Source organism: Hylobates moloch, unplaced genomic scaffold, assembly GCF_009828535.3.
Source record: "Hylobates moloch isolate HMO894 unplaced genomic scaffold, HMol_V3 SCAFFOLD_3, whole genome shotgun sequence".
Taxonomy (NCBI): Eukaryota; Metazoa; Chordata; class Mammalia; order Primates; family Hylobatidae; genus Hylobates; species Hylobates moloch.
This window is the reverse complement of record NW_026652278.1, coordinates 138,506,467-138,524,539: the sequence shown is the minus strand read 5'-3', so window position 1 is coordinate 138,524,539 and position 18,073 is coordinate 138,506,467.

Sequence of the window (18,073 nt, the reverse complement as noted above, 5' to 3'; positions counted from 1 at the left end):
AGGTGGTTTGCTTCTGTCTTGTCCCTTGTAGCCAGCATCCCACGGCTACAGACCTCCAGCCCAGGGCAAAGAAGGAGTCTCAGGAGAGACTATGGAAGGTTCCAGTGCGTGGCTCTGTGAAACCTCAAGAAATTCAAACAATGAGGAAGCAGACCTTACAGAAAGTGGGTCTCAACATCTTTATCATGGCAGATACTTTATCCTAAATTGGGGGCGGAAGAGGAGATGAGGGACAAAGTCCACTGCCTGTGACGTGAGTAAAAACTGGGGGCTCCTCAGGGAAGGCCTGCCTTGGAGTCCTTCAGTGCACTGCTAGAGTCAGCACATTATAGAAGTGTGAGGTTGGAGCACTGGTCATGTTATATCCCATGCTGTTCCGGTTATCTGTTGCAGCTAAACAAATCACTATAAAACGTAGTGGCTTAAAACAACAACACTCATTTACTCTGCTTATCAGTCTGCAGTGTGGGCAGAGCTTGTCTGGGACAGCTCGTTTTTGCTCCATGTAGCAGGGGCTGGAGGATCCACTTCCAAGATAGTTCACTTGCTCGGTGTTGAGTGTTAGTTTTTCTCCACGTGCGTCTCTCCACAAAGACTTGTGGAGACTTGTGGTTTGGGCTTCCTCACAGCATGGTGGCGGGGATCCAAGAGTGAATGTCCCCAGAGACAGAAAGTGGAAGCTGCCAGTTTGTTAAGGGCTGGGCCCAGAAACTGGCACCGTGTCATTTCTGCTCCATTCTATTAGTCAAGCAGTCACAAATCCCAGATTGAAGGTGAGGGTATATAGAGCCCAACCCTCAATGTGAGGAGTGTCAAAGAATTTAGGGACCATTTTGTAAAACCATCGAAGAGATCTACAGAAAACCACCATTGAAAGAGGCCTTAATAGTCATCTAGTAGGGTTAGACTAGGTATTACCCTGTGCATTAATCTTACAGCTTCTCTATGAGGGAGAATCAGCCAACCAGAATAATTAATAGCTTTTATAAGTGCCATCGTTTACATTAAAAAAAGGTGACCCTTTGGGCATGTGGCTTGGCAAGGTGACAATATTTTCGGGAAAGAAAAACTTACTGCTTCCTCCCAAAAGAGGCAGTTCACAACTTGGCCTTTGAAACATGTGCTGGATTTCAGCCCTTATTCACTCTGTGGCCAGACACACTTGGACAGTGCATCACCTGCATATCTGAATGTGTCAGTCTGTCCAGTCTTTGCTAGAACACATCCATCAGGCCCTACCTCTTGAGAAAGCTGATCTCACTGTGGCGTAGGACTAGTTACTAAAAATTCTTCCTTCACACCTATTAGGATAGCCATTATAGTAAAACAAAAGCAAAAACAGCAAAGAACAAGTGTTGGCAAGAATGTTGAGAAATTGGAACCCTTGTGCATTGCCAGTCTGAACGTAAAATATAGTGTAGCGGCTGTGGAAAACAGCATGGCGGCCCTCCAAAAATTAAACATAAAATTACCCTATGATCCAGCAATTCTACTTTTTGGTATTTACCTAAATAATTGAAAGCAGAGTCTCAAACAGATATTTGTACACCCATGTTCATAGCAGCATTATTCAGAAAAGCCAAAAGGTGAAAACTAGCCAAAAGATGGAAACAATCCAAATATCCATCAATGGAAGAATGGATAAACAAAATGTGGTGTATACATGTATGTATATTTATATAAATACATGTACATAACACAGAACATTATTCAGCTTTAAAAAAGAATGATATATGCTACCACATGGATGAACGTTTAAGATATTATGTTAAGTGAAATAAGCCAGACACAAAAGGAAAGATAGATATTTTATGATCCCACTTAGATGAGGTACCTAGAATAGTTAAATTCATAGACACGGAAGGTAGAATAGTAATTACCAGGGGCTTGGAGGTGCCGAGGGGAGAATGGGGACTTACTGTTTCATACGTTTCAGAGATTTAGTTTGGGGTGATGAAAAAGTTCCAGTGACGGATGGTGATGATGGTTGCACAACAATGTTAATGTACTTAATGCCAATGAACTGTACACTTTGAAATGGTTAAAATGGTAAATTTATGTTATGTGTCTATTAGCATAATAAATTCTTCCCGACATCAAAATGAAATCTGCCTCTGTACATTACCTGTTGATCTGCCCTCTAAATTCATAAAATGAGTTTACTGTCTCTTTTAAGATCTTTAAACATAAATAAGTGTATTTATGTGAATCATCAGCATAGACCTGCCTTTGTAAGAGAGTAGGATTGCCTCATTCTAGATGAGAACAACATAAATGTTCTTTAGCTGTTGGAGATTTATATCCTCATTTTCTCAGCTTTACTTGGGGAAAATGACTTTAGGGGACTCGAATCAGTTTTTAGTCAAGTTAACTTTACCTCCAGTTACCCTTCTCCCCATAGATAATACTTTATATGCTTGCCCCAACTCTATATTCCATGCTTTTTACTTTCAAAGAACATATAATTAATATATTTGACTAAGCTTTTCAACTTGACTTCCAAAGGTTATTTCTTTCCCCTGGAAAGTGGGTTGGATGCAGATTTGCAGGTTTTCTGGGTTTCGGGGAAACTATCCTGATCACACTTGACTTCTGGTTCAAGTAGCTCATTAAGTGGAGGATTACTGTAATGAACTTATCTTGGCATCATGTTAGTATTGTATTGATTTCATGAACAAAAATTGCTGAAGATTAAGAAGTACTCAATATAGCACTTAAAAACCATTTTTTTCATGTGTCCTTGGGGCAAATGTTCTTCTGAATTTAAGTTTCTTGATTTAAATTTGTAAATCCATTTCACAGTTGCTAACTCCCAAGATCCTCAAGCTTGAAATGCAGTAGTGGTTTTGAGTCTCACAGTATTTGCTAGAGATGTTGTGTTCGTGGTTAAGCTCTCTAGGAGAAATGAAACATGAAGGTTTCAAAGAAGAACCACAAAGACTGGTTGTGAGAGTAAAGGCAGAGAAATTGGGGAAATGTATGTCAGAGATCTGAAACTGTCACTACAGCCTTCTCATTGGTTTGTGCTGTGGCCAAGACTATTGGCAGCAAACAACACCTGTCTGGAGATGAAAAGACAAGCCCTATTAGTTGAAGATCCATTTTTAATTAAAACTGACTAGAGGCAATTTGTTTTTGAAGTAAGCACAGTCATGTGCCATGTAACATTTTGGTAAACGGCAGACCACACGTGGTCCCATAGGATTATAATACCTAAGTTACAAGAGATTTGAGAAATATGCTTTTTAAAAAAAAGAAGAAAAAAGATTATAATACTATATATTTTTTTACCATACCTTTTCTGTGTTTAGATATGTTTGGATACACAAGTACCATTGTGTTACAACTGCCTATGATATTTAGTACAGTAGCTTGCTGTACAGGTTTGTAGCCTGTGAGTAATAGGCTATATACCATATAGCTTAGATGTGTAGCAGGCTCTATCATCTAGTTTGTGTAAGTATACTCTATTATGTTCACACAACGATGAAACCACATTTCTCAAAACATATCTCCATCATTAAGACACATGACTGTACTCCAAAATTAGTCTATAGATGAGCTGCTGGAGATTCTAAAGTGCTTATGCATTGCAACAATGTTGCACATGGTGGTTTAGACCAGGTTATCCCATTAAAATACATTTAATATATCATGTAGCCCAAAGTTTTTTTTAAATTGCTGGTGGCCCCATTGGAGAGCTGAGAAATCAATCAATTTTAGTATTATTAATGACAGGGTAACCAGATATTAAGTGTCCACTGATCATATATTCCATCCATTTAAAAATGTTTCAGTTGAATATAATCAGGTCTTCAGCTGTAACTTCCAGTTTCCAACAAAGATAGGGAATAGATGAACAAGGTAAACAAATACCATGAGGATGCAAATAAACAAATATGGAAGTTACAACATTTTACAGGGCAATTAACCCATCTATTCAACAAGTCAAGCAATGAAAAGATGATTATCTTTTTCTAGATTAAAAGAGATTTAAAGGAACACAACATCCAGTTGCGTTGTTCTGGATTGGATCCTGGTTTGGCTAAACCAACTATAAAGCTCATTTTTTTGTGCAGGCAGCTGAGAATACTTGGATTTAGACTAGGTACTAGATGCGATTAAGGAATTATTAATTGTATTAAATGTGAAAATATTATTTTGGCTATATAGAAGAATGGTCTTATATCTTAGAGATTATTTTAGGGGGAGATATAACTTACTTTGAACTACCAAGGCACAAACAAACAAGGCACATGTGTCTTAATGATGGAGATATGTTTTGAGAAATGTGGTTTCATCGTTAATATGACATGAGTTAAAAAAAAAAAGTGAAAAGTACAATGAAATACAGTGGTGGACAGGCATAAGACAGACATTCCCATCCCAAAGGGAGACATAGGCAGGACCATAGGGCTATTCAGCTGCAAACGTGCATGGGTTATTCTTTAAGGAAAGGGAAGAATGGCCCCAAAGGTGATTCAGAGATCATGGGGGCTGCCACTCCACCCATGGGCCTGTTATCAAGGCTGTTTCCATCTCACTTTCAAAGGGTAGGATTGCCTCTTGGTTTCAGCAGGCCAGGATGGCACCTTCTAGTGCCTCAGGAGCAGGGTTGCCCCACAGAGCGACAGGGTGACATTTTCATCCCAACATGCCTGAAGGGCAGAGTATGGAACTAAAGTGGATTATTTTCCAGTCTTAAGATCTGGTGGGATTTTCTCTGCTAGGTTTTGAATTTGCTTGGGAGCTATCACTCCTTCCTATCTTCTGGTTTCTCCCTTTTGGAATGAGAATGTCTATCCTCTGCCTGTCCACCATCGTATTTTGGAAGTATGTAATTGCGTGGTTTCATAGGAACACACACACACAGAGAAATTTTGCTTCAGCATGAATTGTACCTTGAACCTCACCCATATGTGATTTAGATGATTTTTAAATGACTTTGGACCTTCCACTTTAGAGTTGATGCTGAAATGAGTTAAAACTTTGGGGCTGCTGGGGTGGAATGAATGCATTTTGCAGGTGAGAAGGACATGAATTGTGAGGGGCCAGGGGCAGAATGTTATTTTTGTATCCTCCCGAATTCATATACTGAAGCCCAAACCTCCATTGTGATGCTGTTTGGAAATAGAGCCTTTTGAAGGCAATTAGTGTTAGATGAGGTCGTGAGAATGGGGCCGTCATGATGGGATTAGTGCCCTCATAAGAAGATACACCAGAAAGCTTGCTTTCTCTTTCTCTGCTATGTGAGGATCCAGTGAGAAGGCAGCAGAAAGAGACCCCTGAACAGAACCAGACCTTGCTGGCACCCTGATTGTGGGCTTCCAGATTCCAGAATTGTGAGAAAATAAACTTCTGTTGTTTAAATTGCCGGGCATAAGGTATTTTCTTATGGCAACTGACTAAGACACCAATTTTGCTTCTATTCGTAAATTTATTTCAATGTTTCTGATTGCTTATATGCATGTGGGTTTATTGAATTTTCTTTTGAACTTTTAGTGGGAATGTTCCCTATGGCCATATTTCTTCTACAGACAGTATTATTTAGTTAGAAGGCCTTTTCCTCATCTGGATAGTTGCCAAAACATAACAATGCCAGTAGAATGATCCCTTTAAAATAATAATAATAAACACTGTTTTTACATTTACCACGTGCAAACATGGTGTTGAGTGCTTTGTATGTGTTATCCCATGTAATTAATACAACAGCACTACAAATTACTGTTTTGACTCCCAGTTTACAGAAAAGAAAACTGAAGCCTAAAAAGGTTAGTTGACTTGCCCAAGGTTATAAACTTAGTGCTATGGTTTGAATGTGTCCCCTCCAAAATTCATGTTGAAACTTAATCCCCATTATGGTGGTATTAAAAGGTGAGGTATTTTGGGTAGTGATTTGGTCATGAGGGCTTTACTTTAATGAATGGATTAGTATTCTTCTAAAAGAGGTCAGAGTGAACTAGCCACAGCCCTTTTTAGCCCCTCCATCCCTTCTGCCATGTGAGGACAGAGCATTCATCTCCTCCAGGAAGATGCAGCAACAACGCGTCATCTTGGACACAGAGAGTAAGCCCTCCCTCTTGGATTTCTCAGTCTCTAGAACTGTGAGAAGTAAATTTCAGTTCTTTATGAATTGCCTAGTCTCACGTATTTTGTTATAGCAGCCAAATGGACTAAGACATTTAATAAGTAGCAGACAGGTGGAAATGATGTTTTTGGGCTGGAATGAACCTTAGCAATCATCTATACCTACTCCCTCATTTTATGGAGAGGGACAGAGTGTAAGTGGATTAAGTTTCCCAGTGATGGCAATGGTTGCCTAGTAATTAAGTTTCCTAATATCTGGCAAGTACTCTAATAGTCCCCTAACAAAACATCATGGAAAGTTATTGTTTTGCCTCCAGTTGCAGTAAATTTTCCATTGTATCATATTTAATTGACTCCTACCTACATTTGCCATTAGTCTCTTTTCCCATGCCACTTACTGCTGCCTCTTTGCCATCTTTTACTATGCTCTCAGAAAACTTCATCTTTTAATTCCATCTGCATTAGTCCATGTTAACCAAAGAGTGGAAATCTCATTTTCCTTCATTTTGTAGGCATATATCGTAATTCAATGCTCTTTTGAAGCTTCAAAATCTTCCTGCTGTGATGGCAGTAAATCTTTGAGTGGCAAGAAACTTAAAAATCTACAGACAGCTTACATTCTTTTTCTTTGGAAATAAAACATAAAGTAGTATCTGTGGCTGGCAGAAAGGCTGTATTATAAAATTAATTGCTCCATTTCAATTAATAGAAAAGATAAGAGAGGTTTTGTCTAGACGTAGAGAAAATGAAATCCAATTAAAACACTGTACATTAAGAAAATTATGTTGACACAAAAAATAAATATAAGTGAAGGGAAAGAAAAGTCTCCAGGCAAAAAAAATCCAACTCTTTTATGTGTATTTTGCTGTTACTGATGGCATCTGTGGCAGTTAAATTGATTAGAGCATGACCAGAGTGGGGTCATTCATGAGTCCGAGCCCCAGAGAGCCTATTAAACTTGTCCTTGTCATTATTCTGGAGTTAGATTGGCAAATGTTTTTTGGAAAGGACTGGATGTTAAGTATTTTTGGCTTTGAGGGCCATATGGTCTCTGTTGCAATGACCCAACGTTGCCTTTGTACTCAAAAGCAGCAATAGAAAATACGTAAACAAATGACCATGGCTGTGTTTCAATAATACTTTATTGATAAAAAACAGATGACTCGCTGAGTTTGATCCATGTACTGTAGTTTGATGACCCCTAATAGTGAGGATCAAATATTAGTAGGCTAGCTTGCAGATAGATGACATCACTAAGAAAAACAAAAAGCCATTTATAATGTTCTTTGTGCTTCCTCTTGGGTGATGGTGGTGGTGGTAGCAGTAGTGAATTCTTGTCTCACCAAAAAAATTATACAGGTAGTGAATAGATATATTGTCACTTCAAACAATACAGAAGTATATAAACATATTGTCTCTTTAAAAACCTAAAAAATACAGAAATATATAAAGTAAAACATAAAAGGGCTTCCCCATCATATTCTTTGATTTCACCCCCCTCTCTTCAGGTTGTAGCTTTTAACCATTTAGTGGTTATTCTTCCAATCCTTCTTCTACTAATTTAGAAACATACATACACACATCTTTATACCTACACGCATATACACATATACTTTTTCACTTTTTTGTTTGCTTATTTTACATAAATGGGATAATATTATATCTTATGTAATGCAGTATGTGAATTGCTTTTCTATATAACAATATATCTTAGGAAATTTTTATTTCACAGATACATAATTCTATTAAACAGTACTTTGTATTATAGATGTACCACAATTTGTTTAATCTATCCCCTGCTCATGGATGTTTAGGTTCTTTACAGTTTTTTCCTTTTATAAACAGGGCTGTAATGAACAACTCTGTATATTTCTTACTGTGAAAGAATACACAGGGGTACATTTGTATATTATGTGTAGGTTATTCCTCTAGGATTGCTAGTTTTGAGTGGCAGTTGCTGTCTTCAAAGAAGGAATGATTGATTCACCTTAGAAAATGGTAAGCTCTAAATACGAGATGACAGCTGACAGGATTCGGAGGTGAGACTGAAGATAAAACTTCTTAAAATCATGGTGAGAAGCCCCTGTTCCAAATGAACACTGTCTGTGGCTATAACTTTTAAGTAATGGAGAATCTGGTCTTCTAATGTAGGAGTCCACTCAATAAGAAAAAGGTTTTTTTGTAAGTGTTTATAGCATATCACAATTAAAAGAGAACTAGAATGAAAATTAGGGAATTCAAATTCTAGTTCACTCCTACTGTTAAGTAGCTGTGTAATCTCTGGCAAGTTCCTTTGACTTTTTGAGTCTCAGTTCTGTCACATGTAAGGGGAAGTTGTAAGATTAAATGAACTAAAAGCATTTTCATGATTTGTAATTTTACAGTTTATTTCTCATGGCAGTTCTCTTATAATGGTTTTAAGATCAAAGTAAATGTTTTGAATATAAAAATAGGCATTTAGGATATAAAATTGACTTTATATTTAGAAAATAAAATGCCATCACTTATCATTGATCAGGATGTGGTGAAAGAAAAGTTTTAGGATGATTAATTTGGCAGAAGTGTTTTATATAGCTGAATAGAAATTAGAGGTAAGGGTGGAGCCAAGATGGCCGAAAGGAACAGCTCCAGTCTACAGCTCCCAGTGTAAGCGATGCAGAAGACGGGTGATTTCTGCATTTCCAGCTGAGGTACTGGGTTCATCTCACTGGGAAGTGCCGGACAGTGGGTGCAGGACAGTGGGTGCAGCGCACCATGCGTGAGGCGAAGCAGGACAAGGCAGCACCTCACCTGGGAAGTGCAAGGGGTCAGGGAATTCCCTTTCCTAGTCAAAGAAAGGGGTGACAGACAGCACCTGGAAAATCGGGTCACTCCCACCCTAATACTGTGCTTTTCCAATGGGCTTAACAAACGGCACACCAGGAGATTATATCCCATGCCTGGCTTGGAGGGTCCTACACCCCCGGAGCCTTGCTCACTGCTAGCACAGCAGTCTAAGATCAAACTGCAAGGTGGCAGCGAGGCTGGGGGAGGGGCGCCCGCCATTGCCGAGGCTTGAGTAGGTAAACAAAGTGGCCAGGAAGCTCGAACTGGGTGGAGCCCACCACAGCACAAGGAGGCCTGCCTGCCTCTGTAGTCTCCAACTCTGGGGGCAGGGTACAGACAAACAAAAGGTAGCAGTAACCTCTGCAGACTTAAATGTCCCTGTCTGACAGCTTTGAAGAGAGTAGTGGTTCTCCCAGCACGCAGCCAGAGATCTGAGAATGGGCAGACTGCCTCCTAAAGTGGGTCCCTGACCCCTGAGCAGCCTAACTGGGAGGCACCCCCCCAGTAGGGGCAGACTGACACCTCACTCGGCCGGGTACTCCTCTGAGACAAAAATTCCAGAAGAACGATCAGACAGCTGAATTTGCAGTTCATGAAAATCGGCTATTCTGCAGCCACCGCTGCTGGCACCCAGCCAAACAGGGTCTGGAGTGGACCTCTAGCAAACTCCAACAGACCTGCAGCTGAGGGTCCTGTCTGTTAGAAGGAAAACTAACAAACAGAAAGGACACCCACACCAAAAACCCATCTGTACATCACCATCATCAAAGATCAAAAGTAGAAAAAACTACAAAGATGGGGAGAAAACAGAGCAGAAAAACTGGAAACTCTAAAAAGCAGAGTGCCTCTCCTCCTCCAAAGGAATGCAGCTCCTCACGAGTAATGGAACAAAGCTGGATGGAGAATGACTTTGACGAGTTGAGAGAAGAAGGCTTCAGAAGATCAAACTACTCCGAGCTAAAGGAGGAAGTTCGAACCAATGGCAAAGAAGTTAAAAACCTTGAAAAAAAAATTAGGTGAATGGCTAACTAGAATAACCAACACAGAGAAGTCTTTAAAGGACCTGATGGAGCTGAAAATCATGGCACAAGAACTACATGACGAATGCACAAGCCTCAGTAGCCGATGCGATCAACTGGAAGAAAGAGTATCAGCGATGCAAGACGAAATGAATGAAATGAAGCAAGAAGAGAAGTTTAGAGAAAAAAGAATAAAAAGAAATGAACAAAGCCTCCAAGAAATATGGGACTATGTGAAAAGATCAAATCTACGTCTGATTGGTGTACCTGAAAGTGATGGGGAGAATGGAACCAAGTTGGAAAACACTCTGCAGGATATTATCCAGGAGAACTTCCCCAATCTAGCAAGGCAGGCCAGCATTCAAATTCAGGAAATACAGAGAATGTCATAAAGATACTCCTCGAGAAGAGCAACTCCAAGACACACAATTGTCAGATTCACCAAAGTTGAAATGAAGGAAAAAATGTTAAGGGCAGCCAGAGAGAAAGGTCGGGTTACCCACAAAGGGAAGCCCATCAGACTAACAGCTGATATCTTGGCAGAAACTCTACAAGCCAGAAGAGAGTGGGGGCCAATATTCAACATCCTTAAAGAAAAGAATTTTCAACCCAGAATTTCATATCCAGTCAAACTAAGCTTCATAAGTGAAGGAGAAATAAAATCCTTTACAGAGAAGCAAATGCTGAGAGATTTTGTCACCACCAGCACTGCCCTAAAAGAGCTCCTGAAAGAAGCACTAAACACGGAAAGGAACAATTGGTACCAGCCACTGCAAAAACATGCCAAATTGTAAAGACCATCAAGGCTAGGAAGAAACTGCATCAACTAATGAGCAAAATAACCAGCTAACATCACAATGATGGGATCAGATTCACACATAACAATATTAACCTTAAATTTAAATGGGCTAAATGCTCCAATTAAAAGACACAAACTGGCAAATTGGATAAAGAGTCAAGACCCATCAGTGTGCTGTATTCAGGAGACCCATCTCACGTGCAGCGACACACATAGGCTCAAAATAAAGGGATGGAGGAAGATCTACCAAGCAAATGGAAAACAAAAAAAGGCAGGGGTTGCATTCCTAGTCTCAGATAAAACAGACTTTAAACCAACAAAGATCAAAAGAGACAAAGAAGGCCATTACATAATGGTAAAAGGATCAATTCAACAAGAAGAGCTAACTGTCCTAAATATATATGCATCCACTACAGGAGCATCCAGATTCATAAAGCAAGTCCTTAGTGACCTAGAAAGAGACTTAGACTCCCATACAATAATAATAGGAGACTTTAACACCCCACTGTCAACATTAGACAGATCAACAAGACAGAAAGTTAACAAGGATATCCAGGAATTGAACTCAGCTCTGCACCAAGCAGACCTAATAGACATCTACAGAACTCTCCACCCCAAATCAACAGAATATACATTCTTTTCAGCACCACACCACACCTATTCCAAAATTGACCACATAGTTGGAAGTAAAGCACTCCTCAGTAAATGTAAAAGAACAGAAATTATAACAAACTGTCTCTCAGACCACAGTGCAATCAAACTAGAACTCAGGATTAAGAAACTCACTCAAAACTGCTCAACTACATGGAAACTGAACAACCTGCTCCTGAATGACTACTGGGTATGTAGCGAAATGAAGGTAGAAATAAAGATGTTCTTTGAAACCAATGAGAACAAAGACACAACATACCAGAATCTCTGGGACACATTCAAAGCAGTGTGTAGAGGGAAATGTATAGCACTAAATGCCCACAAGAGAAAGCAGGGAAGATCTAAAATTGACACCCTAACATCACAATTAAAAGAACTAGAGAAGCAAGAGCAAACACATTCAAAAGCTAGCAGAAGGCAAGAAATAACTAAGATCGGAGCAGAACTGAAGTAAATAGAGACACAGAAAACCCTTCAAAAAAATCAATGAATTCAGGAGCTGGTTTTTTGAAAAGATTGATAAAATTGATAGACCGCTAGCAAGAATAATAAAGAAGAAAAGAGAGAAGAATCAAATAGACACAATAAAAAATGACAAAGGGGATATTACCACCGATCCCACAGAAATACAAACTATCATCAGAGAATACTATAAACACCTCTATGCAAAAAACTAGAAAATCTAGAAGAAATGGATAAATTCCTCGACACATACATCCTCCCAAGACTAAACCAGGATGAAGTTGAATCTCTGAATGACCAATAACAGGCTCTGAAATTGAGGCAATAATTAATAGCTTACCAACCAAAAAAAGTCCAGGACCAGTTGGATTCACAGCCGAATTCTACCAGAGGTACAAGGAGGAGCTGGTACCATTCCTTCTGAAACTATTCCAATCAACAGAAAAAGAGGGAATCCTCTCTAACTCATTTTGTGAGGCCAGCATCATCCTGATGCCAAAGCCTGGCAGAGACACAACAAAAAGGAGAATTTTAGACCAATATCCTTGATGAACATTGATGCAAAAATCCTCAATAAAATACTGGCAAACCGAATCCAGCAGCACATCAAAAAGCTTATCCATCATGATCAAGTGATCCATGGGATGCAAGGCTGGTTCAACATAAGCACATCAATAAACATAATCCAGCATATAAACAGAACCAAAGACAAAAACCACATGATTATCTCAATAGATGCAGAAAAGGCCTTTGACAAAATTCAACAACGCTTCATGTTAAAAACTCTTAATAAATTAGGCATTGATGGGACGTATCTGAAAATAATAAGAGCTATCTATGACAAACCCACAGCCAATATCATACTGAAAGGACAAAAACTGGAAGCATTCCCTTTGAAAACTGGCACAAGACAGGGATGCCCTCTCTCACCACTCCTATTCAACATAGTGTTGGAAGTTCTAGCCAGGGCAATCAGGCAGAAGAAGGAAATAAAGGGCATTCAATTAGGAAAAGAGGAAGTCAAATTGTCCCTGTTTGCAGATGACATGATTATATATCTAGAAAACCCCATTGTCTCAGCCCAAAATCACCTTAAGCTGATAAGCAACTTCAGCAAAGTCTCAGGATACAAAATCAATGTGCAAAAATCATAAGCATTCTTATACACCAATGACAGACAAAGAGAGAGCCAAATCATGAGTGAACACCCATTCACAATTGCTTCAAAGAGAATAAAATACCTAGGAATCCAACTTACAAGGGATGTGAAGGACCTCTTCAAGGAGAACTACAAACCACTGCTCAATGAAATAAAAGAGGATACAAACAAATGGAAGAACATTCCATGCTCATGGGTAGGAAGAATCAATATTGTGAAAATGGCCATACTGCCCAAGGTAATTTATAGATTCAGTGCCATCCCTATCAAGCTACCAACGACTTTCTTCACAGAATTGGAAAAAACTACTTTAAAGTTCATATGGAACCAAAAAAAAGAGCCCGCATCACCAAGTCAATCCTAAGCCAAAAGAACAAAGCTGGAGGCATCACGCTACCTGACTTCAAAGTATACTACAAGGCTACAGTAACCAAAACAGCATGGTACTGGTACCAAAACAGAGATATAGACCAATGGAACAGAACAGAGCCCTCAGAAATAATTCTGCATATCTACAACTATCTGATCTTTGACAAACCTGACAAAAACAAGAAATGGGGAAAGGATTCCCTATTTAATAAATGGTTCTGGGAAAACTGGCTAGCCATATGTAGAAAGTTGAAACTGGATCCCTTCCTTACACCTTATACAAAAATTAATTCAAGATGGATTAAAGACTTACATGTTAGACCTAAAACCATAAAAACCCTAGAAGAAAATCTAGGCAATACCATTCAGGACATAGGCATGGGCAAGGATTTCATGTCTAAAACACCAAAAGCAATGGCAACAAAAGCCAGAATTGACAAATGGGATCTAATTAAACTAAAGATCTTCTGCACAGCAAAAGAAACTACCATCAGGGTGAAGAGGCAACCTACAGAATGGGAGAAAATTTTTGCCACCTACTCATCTGACAAAGGGCTAATATCCAGAATCTACAATGAACTCAAACAAATTTACGAGAAAAAAACAAACAACCCTATCAAAATTGGGCAAAGGATATGAACAGACACTTCTCAAAAGAAGACATTTATTCAGCCAACAGGCACATGAAAAAATGCTCATCATCACTGGCCATCAGAGAAATGCAAATCAAAACCACAATGAGATACCATCTCACACCAGTTAGAATGGTGATCATTAAAAAGTCGGGAAACAACAGGTTCTGGAGAGGATGTGGAGAAATAGGAACACTTTTACACTGTTGGTGGGACTGTAAACTAGTTCCATCATTGTGGAAGTCAGTGTGGCGATTCCTCAGGGATCTAGAACTAGAAATACCATTTGACCCAGCCATCCCATTACTGGGTATATACCCAAAGGATTATAAATCTTGCTGCTATAAAGACACATACACACATATGTTTATTGCGGCACTATTCACAATAGCAAAGACTTGGAACCAACCCAAATGTCCAACAATGATAGACTCGATTAAGAAAATGTGGCACCTGTACACCATGGAATACTATGCAGCCGTAAAAAATGATGAGTTCATGTCCTTTGTAGGGACATGGATGAAGCTGGAAACCATCATTCTCAGCAAACTATCATAAGGACAAAAAACCAAACACCACATGTTCTCACTCATAGGTGGGAATTTAACAATGAGAACACATGGACACAGGAAGGGGAACATCACACACCGGGGACTGTTGTGTGGTGGGGGGAGGGGGGAGCAATAGCATTAGGAGATATACCTAATGCTAAATGATGAGTTAATGGGTGCAGCATACCAACATGGCACATGTATACATATGTAACAAACCTGCATGTTGTGCACATGTACCCTAAAACTTAAAGTATAATAATAATAATAAAATAAAAAAAGAAATTAGAGGTAAAAAGACAAGTTAGTGAGTTATTCTAATATGGAGCATAAGGGTGGAGGATAATGTGATGATGCATACTGCTTTGGTGGTTTGGGGTAAAGTTTAAGGTACAAATCCTAAAGATGTTTATAATGAAGAAGATCAATGTAGCAGCTAGCTTATGTTGTATAACAACCCCCCACGCCCCCAGAAATATTGGCTTAAAACAGCAATGGTTTATTAGCTCATGATTTTATGGGTGAATGATTTGGGCTAGGCTCAGCTAGGTGGTTTTTTGCTGGTCTTGGCTGGACTCATTCGTGCAATGAGGTTTCCTTATGTACCTGCAATCAGCTAGCATTTGATGGCTTCACTCATTTCTCTGGCTCTTGGCTGGAGTAGGGGAGTAACTGGGCAATGTATCTTTCATTATTCAGCAGGCTAGCTTGGCTCTTTCACCTGGTGGCACCAGAGTTCCACATGCAGCAAGAGAGGTCAAGTTCTAGTGTTCACATACCCTTCAAATGTCTGATTGCATCATATTTGCCATTATTCCATTGGCCAAAGCAAGCAACATGTTCAAGTCCAAAAACAGTATTGGAGGGCACTAATCAAGCACAGAGAGAGAGGGAATTATTGCAGCCATTTTTGCAAAGGATCTAATGCAACAAATAATTTTTTTAAGGGGGCAGATTGAACCTAGGGGATATAGTGAGAAGAGTCAAAAGATGACTCTAAAATTTCCTAGAGGGAGTTCAAAATAGTTCAAAATTCCTTGAGTAAATGCTGTGTACCAGGCACTGTGCTAGGTATAGAAATAAAAAAAAGAGTAAGACTTGACCCTATTCTAAAGAAGCATAGAGTCTAATGGGGGAAAGATGTGTGAACTGCTTAAAAACAAATTACTAAATGTTAGCATAGAGTTGCCTGCTAGATAGGAGGTGAGAAAATATTTTCTGTAAAGGACTGTCTAGTAAATATTTTTGTCTTTGTATATCATCCAGTCTTTGTCAAAACTACTGTACTCTGCTGTCATAGCACAAAAGGAGCCATAGACAATATGTAAAAAAGTGGCTGGGTAAGAAAAATGGACAGCAAAGGAAGTTTGAAAGGAAGCCAGATTTGGAAGGAGTGCAAAAGGGGTTTATGTGGGAAGGAGAGCAATTCAATTTTGAAGCAGTATGAATACATTCCAGTGGAGATGGCTGATATCTGATGGCATATGGCACTGTAGGCCTAGGTGAGGACTTCAAGTTTGAAATATGAGAGTGTAGTAATTAGTAACTGCAGCCAGGAGTTGGATGCATTTGATTTAGAGACAGAATCTGAAAAAGAAAAGGTCAAAGAGACCAGGACAAATCTCATACAAGGCATGCAGTTAGGATAAGCAATGACTAGAAGCTTATCAAAAAGAGATAGAAACATCAGAGAAAGAGTCAGGGAAGGGTAGTGTCTGCAACACTAATAAAGAGGAGAGTCTCAGGAATGAATGGGTGGCCAGGAGAGGGCAAAGGTCACGAAGAGTGAGGACAGGCCATGGAGGGGCGATGAAGGGTATTGTTCTAAGGGTGTCAAGCCTCGCCTTTAGGCAAATTCTTCTTCCTGACACACACTGAAAACAACTTAGCAATTAGAAACAGTGCAAAAAACATGCAGAAACATTGCTTAGCAGTGAGAATAACTCTTTTTGCTAATTTTTTTTTTACTTATTTTATTGTGTAATAAATGGACAATTTACAGTTGTATAAATTTATGGGATACAAGGTGATATTATCATTTATGAATGCAATGTGAAAGAATTAAATCAAGCTAGTTAGTGTATCTATCACCTCAAGTACTTAACATTTTTATGATGAGAACATTTGAAATGTAGTCTCTTAGCAATTTTGAAATATAAAATACTCTATTATTAACTGTATTCACCATGCTGTTCAATAGAACTCAAAACATCTCCATATTCCTCCTCTTTAACTGAGACTTTGTACACATTGACTATCATCATTCCATTCCCCCCGAAGGCCCTAGCCTTTGTAACCACCATTCTACTCTCTGCTTCGATTGTTTTAGATTCCACATATAAGTAACAATGTTAGGTAGTTGTCTTTCTGTGCCTGGCTTATTTTACTTAGCATAATGTTCTCATTCCAACCATTTTGTTGCAAATGATAAAATTTCTTTCTTTCTTTCTTTTTTTTTTTTTTTTTTTGAGACAGAGTATTGCTCTGTCGCCCAGGCTGGAGTGCAGTGGCACAATCTCGGCTCATTGCAACCTCCGCCTCCCAGATTCAAGTGATTCTCCTGCCTCAGCCTCCCAAGTAGCCGGGATTACAGGTGCCCACCATGATGCCCGGCTAATTTTTGTAATTTTTAGTAGAGATGGGGTTTCACCATGTTGGCCAGGCTGGTCTTGAACTCCTGACCTCAAGCGATCTGCCTGCCTCCGCCTCCCAAAGTGCTGGGATTACAGATGTAAGCCACTGTGCCTGGCTATTTTCTTTGTAAAAGCTGAATAATATTTCTTTATGTTTATATACCACATCTTCTTTATTTATTTATGTGTTGATGGACACTTCAGTTGGTTCCATTTCTTGGCTATTATGAATAGTGCTGCAATAAACATGGGAATGCAGACATCTCTCTGACCAACGGATTTCAAATCTTTGGGTAAATACTCAGAAGTAGGGATTGCTGGGTCATACGGTAATTCTATTTTTAGTTTTTCTATTTGTGGAAGAAAAATCAACACCATCTATTGTTAGCATGTGCTACATTAGACTTTTTCAAGACTTCTTGGTAACTTCTGGAAAAGAAATTTTCTTAGGAAGCAATTCTAATTATATTTTTATATGGAGGTGAAAAAGAAAGCAGTAAAGTTGTGAGATAAAGCTTGAAGTTGTGTTTTTTTCTAATTTCTAATTTATATTTTTAAATTTTGAAGATGTTTTTCATTACCTTAGCTGAATTCTGAGTTTAAAAAGCAATAATTGCCGGGCCTGGTGGCTCACGCCTCTAATTCCAGGCGTGAGAGGCCTTTGAGAGGCCAAGGTGGGAGAATCTCTTGAGCCCAGGAGTTGGAGACTAGCCTGGGAAACATAAGAAAACCCTATCTCTATAAAAAGTTAAAGAAATTAGCTGAGTGTGGTGGCATGTACCTGCGGTCCCAGCTACTTGGGAGGGAGGATTGTTTAAGCTTAGGAGTTTGGGGCTGTAGTGAGCCATGATTGCACTACTGCACACAAACCTGGGTAACAGAGCA